Source organism: Periophthalmus magnuspinnatus, chromosome 6, assembly GCF_009829125.3.
Source record: "Periophthalmus magnuspinnatus isolate fPerMag1 chromosome 6, fPerMag1.2.pri, whole genome shotgun sequence".
Taxonomy (NCBI): domain Eukaryota; kingdom Metazoa; phylum Chordata; class Actinopteri; order Gobiiformes; family Gobiidae; genus Periophthalmus; species Periophthalmus magnuspinnatus.
Window position 1 is genome coordinate 12,909,206 of NC_047131.1, and position 6,000 is coordinate 12,915,205.

Sequence of the window (6,000 nt, forward strand, 5' to 3'; positions counted from 1 at the left end):
CATTTAATCAGTTTAAGTCTTATTTTCTATTTGTGTATTTGGCTCAAACTGATATTTATTCTTGTCAGAATGATTTGACAGAAAATAAAAGTGTTAAAACTTCCCCATGATGTTTTACATATCCAGCATGATACTTCTCTTTTAGCAAGTGGTTGCTATAAAGGAATAAATGTATTCAAATGTTCTGCCTCAGAATTACTATTATAAGTTTTAAGTATTAAACTGACTTCGAAGTCTGCTCTGGTTCTAGAAGTAAATTTTTCATTTTTCTCCATAGACGTTTTGGAAAAATTCAAATATTAAGACTTCAAAGACATCGTAGAGGTTAAGTGGTTTATAAAGTTTCAGAAACAGATTTTAAATAAAATTATAGGTCTTGTGATCATTAGTTACCATATAGTTGATTAGCGTTCAGCTTTCAAACCTTCAATTATTTATTTATTTATTTATTGGAGACGCTATGGAAAAAAATGAATGGAAAATTTACTTTCTGAACTGGGGGTGGGCGGTCACTGTTGAGACCCCTTGACTGGCTTGACAACAGACCCAGACCTAAGCTCATGTATTTTGTACTGTGCATTTTAATGACATTATAATATGGCTTATAGCTTAAAAGTTTTAGCAGAATAGGTTGTAAACGTGTAACTTTCTGCAAGTTCCCTTGACTCCTTAAATGTTAAACAGGAGCTGGTTGTAATTAAAACGCAACCTCTTTTCACCGTTCTTGAATGCTTCTTGCATAGAAAAGTGGTTGGGAGAAAGTTGCTATGCACGAGGTTCATTTATACGGCGCCCGTCCCTGGTGCTGCTGCGTGGAGTCCCAGAGGAGATCTGAGCCTCCTCTTCCTCTCCAACCATCTCCCCTGGGCTGTGAGCTGGAAGCAGGCAGACACACGGTGCAGTAATGCCAGGTAATGGGTGTACACAACGCCACTCAGTCCACAGAGCCAAGAGTGAGATATCTGAGTTAACTTCAGTTTGAGAGTAAAAGGTGCTGTGTTAGTGCTTGTTTAAAATATGAAAAACAAAACTAGTTCATTTAGAGTGACCATATTGTGCTATTTTTGGATCTATGTTATAATATTTTTGGATCTATGTTATAATATTACCCATTACTAATACACCTGGAGTTGTGGTTTGTTTCATTCACACATTTAATGCACAAACCCTGTGTTCTTCTTTCAAACTGAAAACACTCTGTTCCACCTTGTGACCTCATGTGGTAATACTCAGTCTTTTTACTAGGATCATTTGGATGATTTCAGCCCTGGAATTGCTAATCTCTGAAATAATGGTAAAAGGAGCTGTTGAAAACTACCACTACATGATGTCATAAGGTGGAACAGAGCATTTTGAGCTTTGGAGATGTACAGAGCTTAATAGTGGAGGATTACTCAAACATGTGTAAATGAAACACAACACAAATCCATGTATGTTTTTGCGAAGGTAACATTCTAACTCACCTAAAAGCTCACAAGAGTCAATTTTGCATATTAGCGTAGGATCTTGGTTATTTCTGACTTATCTTATGCATTCAGAGCAATCTAATTATTCACCTTGATGACTTCATAAGAGCTTTTCACAACTCTCAGAGACCAGAGCGGAGTTTTGCTGTACTTGTAAAGCTAATGACAACTAGTATATTGAGGGAGGGGCTAGGTGAGGGGAGGGGCCAGGTGAAGGGAGGGGGGAGGTTGGTTGAACAGATTTCACATCTGACATCTACTAGTGAAAAAAGAAAAAAACTTAAAAATGGTAGCTTCAAAAACCTTTGCTAAAAAACAGAAAATAAATCTGTTAACTTGCCACTGGTAATAGTCATACTCTTAGACAGAATTTATTTTAGATATAATTACTTTTACATATCAATTGTCACTTCTTGTGGTCCAAGGTCAAACTGTGGACAGTGATGGATCCCATAATAAAGGGTGACAGGTCCACACCTGTGCACGGCAGGCTAACGCTAACAGACTATTAGCATCCACTGGTGCTCTGCATGCTACACAGGCTAATGCTAATTAGAGCGATTAGCGTCAGAGACTTACGGCAGACTGTGGATCAGACCAGGCGCAGATGGAAACACTGTGGCGACATCTGTCAATAACATTTTGAATTTCACCCGATATGAAATAGGAGCCAGAGCAGGTTGCACAGCACAGGCATGATGTGTCTCGTCTCTGAATACTATGTCATGTTATAAAAATACTAACAAAACCAACTATGTCATTTTTACCATAAGATTTTATTTGTTTTTGATTTTCCCCATTAAACTTTTACAATGTACATTTATTTGACTTAGCTACACCAGAACTGTAAATGCATAAGTACAAACCTGGATAAGTCTAAGTAAAAACATCCATTGGGTCAAAGTAAATCTGCATTGGATCAGAGTCCCCTGTTGGATCAAATGTCCCCTGCAACAATTCAAGTAAAAGTGCAAAGTAAACCTTTTCACTGTGTCTGAAATTTGAGGGTAAACTAGATGTTTGTAAAAAAAATTGACAAAGGTTAAATCTGCCAACTGGACCAAAAGTTGTAGGAGGGAAGACGTTTCGCTGCTCATCCAACCTGCTTCTTCAGAGAAGATTTAATTTTGGCTTTTACTATAGATCAGACCTGGACGACTGAGGGATTACACAGACATTACAGGCAAAGCAATAACATCTCCATGGAGACAAGCAGATGGCATCCTGCACCAGAAATGTTACACTGTGTACTCTGTGTACGTAAGATGCATAATTTGTTTTAATAAAGGACTTATGTTATGTTGTGTCTGGTTTAACATATATATTATTTGTCTATTGGACCATGTAGGCTACCAGTGCCAAGCACAGAGTGTGTAAAGAAGTGGACCGAGTGAGTGTGACGTCGCCCATAGCGTTCGACTTCAGTCAAATGAAGTTCGTCGAGGCTAACAGTTATAGAGGCCAATTTGGACCCAAGTTCCATATTTGAAATTCCGACTGCGAGTGTCATAGCAACCAAAAAAACAGTCCGGAGCGAGGCTGTTGAAGGCAAGGTCCTGCCCGCAACACTGATTTAGCAGGGAGTGGGGACTTAGCAAAAGCTGTCAATCAAACCTGTTCCTAACGTTAGAAGGGGCAACCTCTGGGAAAGAAGGCACTTTATTAGTCTGTTATTAATGTTCATATCTTGATTTACGAACAAAACATCCAAATAAAAACACCAGGATCATGAGGCACAGATTAATATGAACATTTTAACAGCAAAATGATGAGCCTGGCAGCAGCAGTTACAGAGAGGGGTGACAGTTTTTCAATAGAAAGTGAATTGGTGCCAGTGTCTGCCTACCCATGATCACTTCTGATATAGAATGAGGTGGCTAGCAGGTCCATTTATGTATACAGTCTATAGTGCCAAGGCAGCACCGAAACAGTTGCTAAGCACACACACACAACTGCGCATACACACCACGTGGAAATTGGGACTAAACTAGGGCTAACCAAGTACTCCAGGATTAAACTGAGCCTAAACCAGTCTGAGACCAAAGTGAGTGCATTGGAGGTGAGGAAAAAAATACATCTAAAGTGAAACTGCAGTGAACACTAAACCAGGACTGCGTATCACGGTTTTGTGCAGTGGTGATTGCTGATTTTGAAAAATGGGACCACTTCAGTCTGACACACATTTGACAGACTCATGATTAACAAATTCATTTTCATTCCCCAAATCAGCTCCACAGTTCTCTCTAAGTTGCTCAAGTCATCTCTGCCGTGATGTTTCTCAGACATTTCTGGCGGTCCTGGTGTTAACAGTGTTGACAGGCCTAACACCCCTCCTCTGTACACACTTTGCTTTGCTCTGTCAACACAAGTGCACTGTACAACCATCCACAGCCTGAAGATGGCGCTACATGAGACATCTGAGGGTTCTGTCAACTTTAGACTAACGGATAAGAAAAGACGTATGAGACTGGAGTGGGCAGAGTCGGTGGAGAGTCTTGCTCAATGACACAGCGGCGGTATATGCAGTCAGCGGAGGTTACAGTATTCTGGTTGGTGGGTAAATGCTTAAAGTGAACCTGAGCACCTAAACTCCGCCTACTACCATATTTCAAATACAGCCTCTAAACTGGGCAGTACCTGGAGGACTAAAGGGGAAAGTGAGAGAGGAGGAGGGGCGGGGGTCAGGATCAGGTGTTTGTAATCAGAGAGACGGGACAGTCCTGTGTGATGTCACGTAGTACTCGGAATTGCAGAGGCCGTTTTTTGACCAGAAAGTTGCAAATTTACATTGTACTAAAATTGACCACCAAAAAAACCTAGGAACTCCATTAAGACAACCAGATGATGCCACCAGGCCAAGTTACAGGTCAGATCTGTGGAGAGACGACTGCTCACAGTTTTCCTAGGTGTTTTTGTGCAATAATAAACCTGTAATAAACTTAAAATCCAGATGGTTTAAGCCTAAAATCACTCGCTCTGATCTGAATCTTCAGTATCTAAACACCAGCACCTGCAGCTAATCATGAAACATTAATGCAGCTCAATTGTGGAAGTTCTGAGGTTCACATGAGACATGACCTGTCCATATACTGACTGTTTTCTTAATATACAACATTTCAATTGTACATGAATGATATTCTTAATTATTCATCCGATCAGTGATTAACAAAAAGACGATTAGTAATTACACGTTTGTTGTGCTGTGAGACGTGGCTAAAGCTAAAGCCAGTGTAAACATAAAAGTATTTACAGTTTATCCAGTTTTCTCTGTATTTATTTCACTTCTGTGCACCTCTACGCTGTGTTTTAACCTCTCTTTATGTAATGCATTGAGTTTGGCTCATATTAGACGTATTATGTACTGGAAATATAATATTTTTGATCTTGAAGCGAGTGCCGTGCTATGATAAACAGGAAACAGCTGGATAGGTTTGTTTTGTGAAGCATATCGGCTCAACATAAGTTGCCATCATTGGAAATACAACGGTTTATCACAAGATCAAGTCAGCATTTGGTGAGAAATTATTTTCTGTTTACAACTGTTTTTTGCCATCTGAATGATGATCGTTTATCCAAGAAATGTCTTAAGCATTCGTCCTGTGCGTGTGTCCAGTCCCACCCCCTGCAAGCTTGTCCCAGGTCCTAACCGTGCCAGACTTGGAACCTTGGAAGGTCATACCCCCTTGGGACCCCCAAACAGGACTTTACGGATCACTTCATGCAGTGGAAATACTCTGGGTCCGTCCCGTTACCATAAAATTTGGGGACAAGTAGTTGGCAGACTCTTCATCAGAAAAGTGACATAGTGCATCTTTAAATACCAATTTCTCCCTCTAATTTGAAAATCAGGTCCATCAAATTAAACAGACAGGTGACAGTTTACGAAGTTTAAGGAGGAAACTATTACTATTACCTTATTTTCCAGACTATACGTCATTCCGGAGTATAAGTCGCATCAGCAAAAAATGCATAATAATGAAGAAAAAACATATAGGTCTCATTGGACTATATCGCATATTTGGGGTAAATTTATGTTACAAAATTTGAGACCAAGAATAGACATTTTATCTCTAAAGGCAGGTTATAATAATAACAACAATAAAATAGAGAACACCAGACTGAATAGCAGCATAACACTCTAACATAACACATTTATATTTATTCAACTACATGAAGCATAGACAGAACTGAATATGTGTCTGGTATGATAATGTAAGATATTAACAGTTAATCACATAAATAAAGCATAAAAAACAAGCTAACAAGTTTACTCACTCAAAATAACTAAATCCATTGAATTCTTTATCCTCGGTGTCGCTTCTGAACAACTCCACTAACTCTGGAGGTAGATGAAGTGCCGCTTCCTCTTCTGTGTGGCTGTCATCAGACTCAGCAGAATACGATTTTCTTTTAAGGATAGGCAAGCCTAAAGTTCCCTTGTGCGGTTGTCAGCGTGACAATAACGAAGCTGCAAAATTATATATTTTAATAATTTTACATATAAGTCACACCCCCGGCCAAACTATGAAAAAAG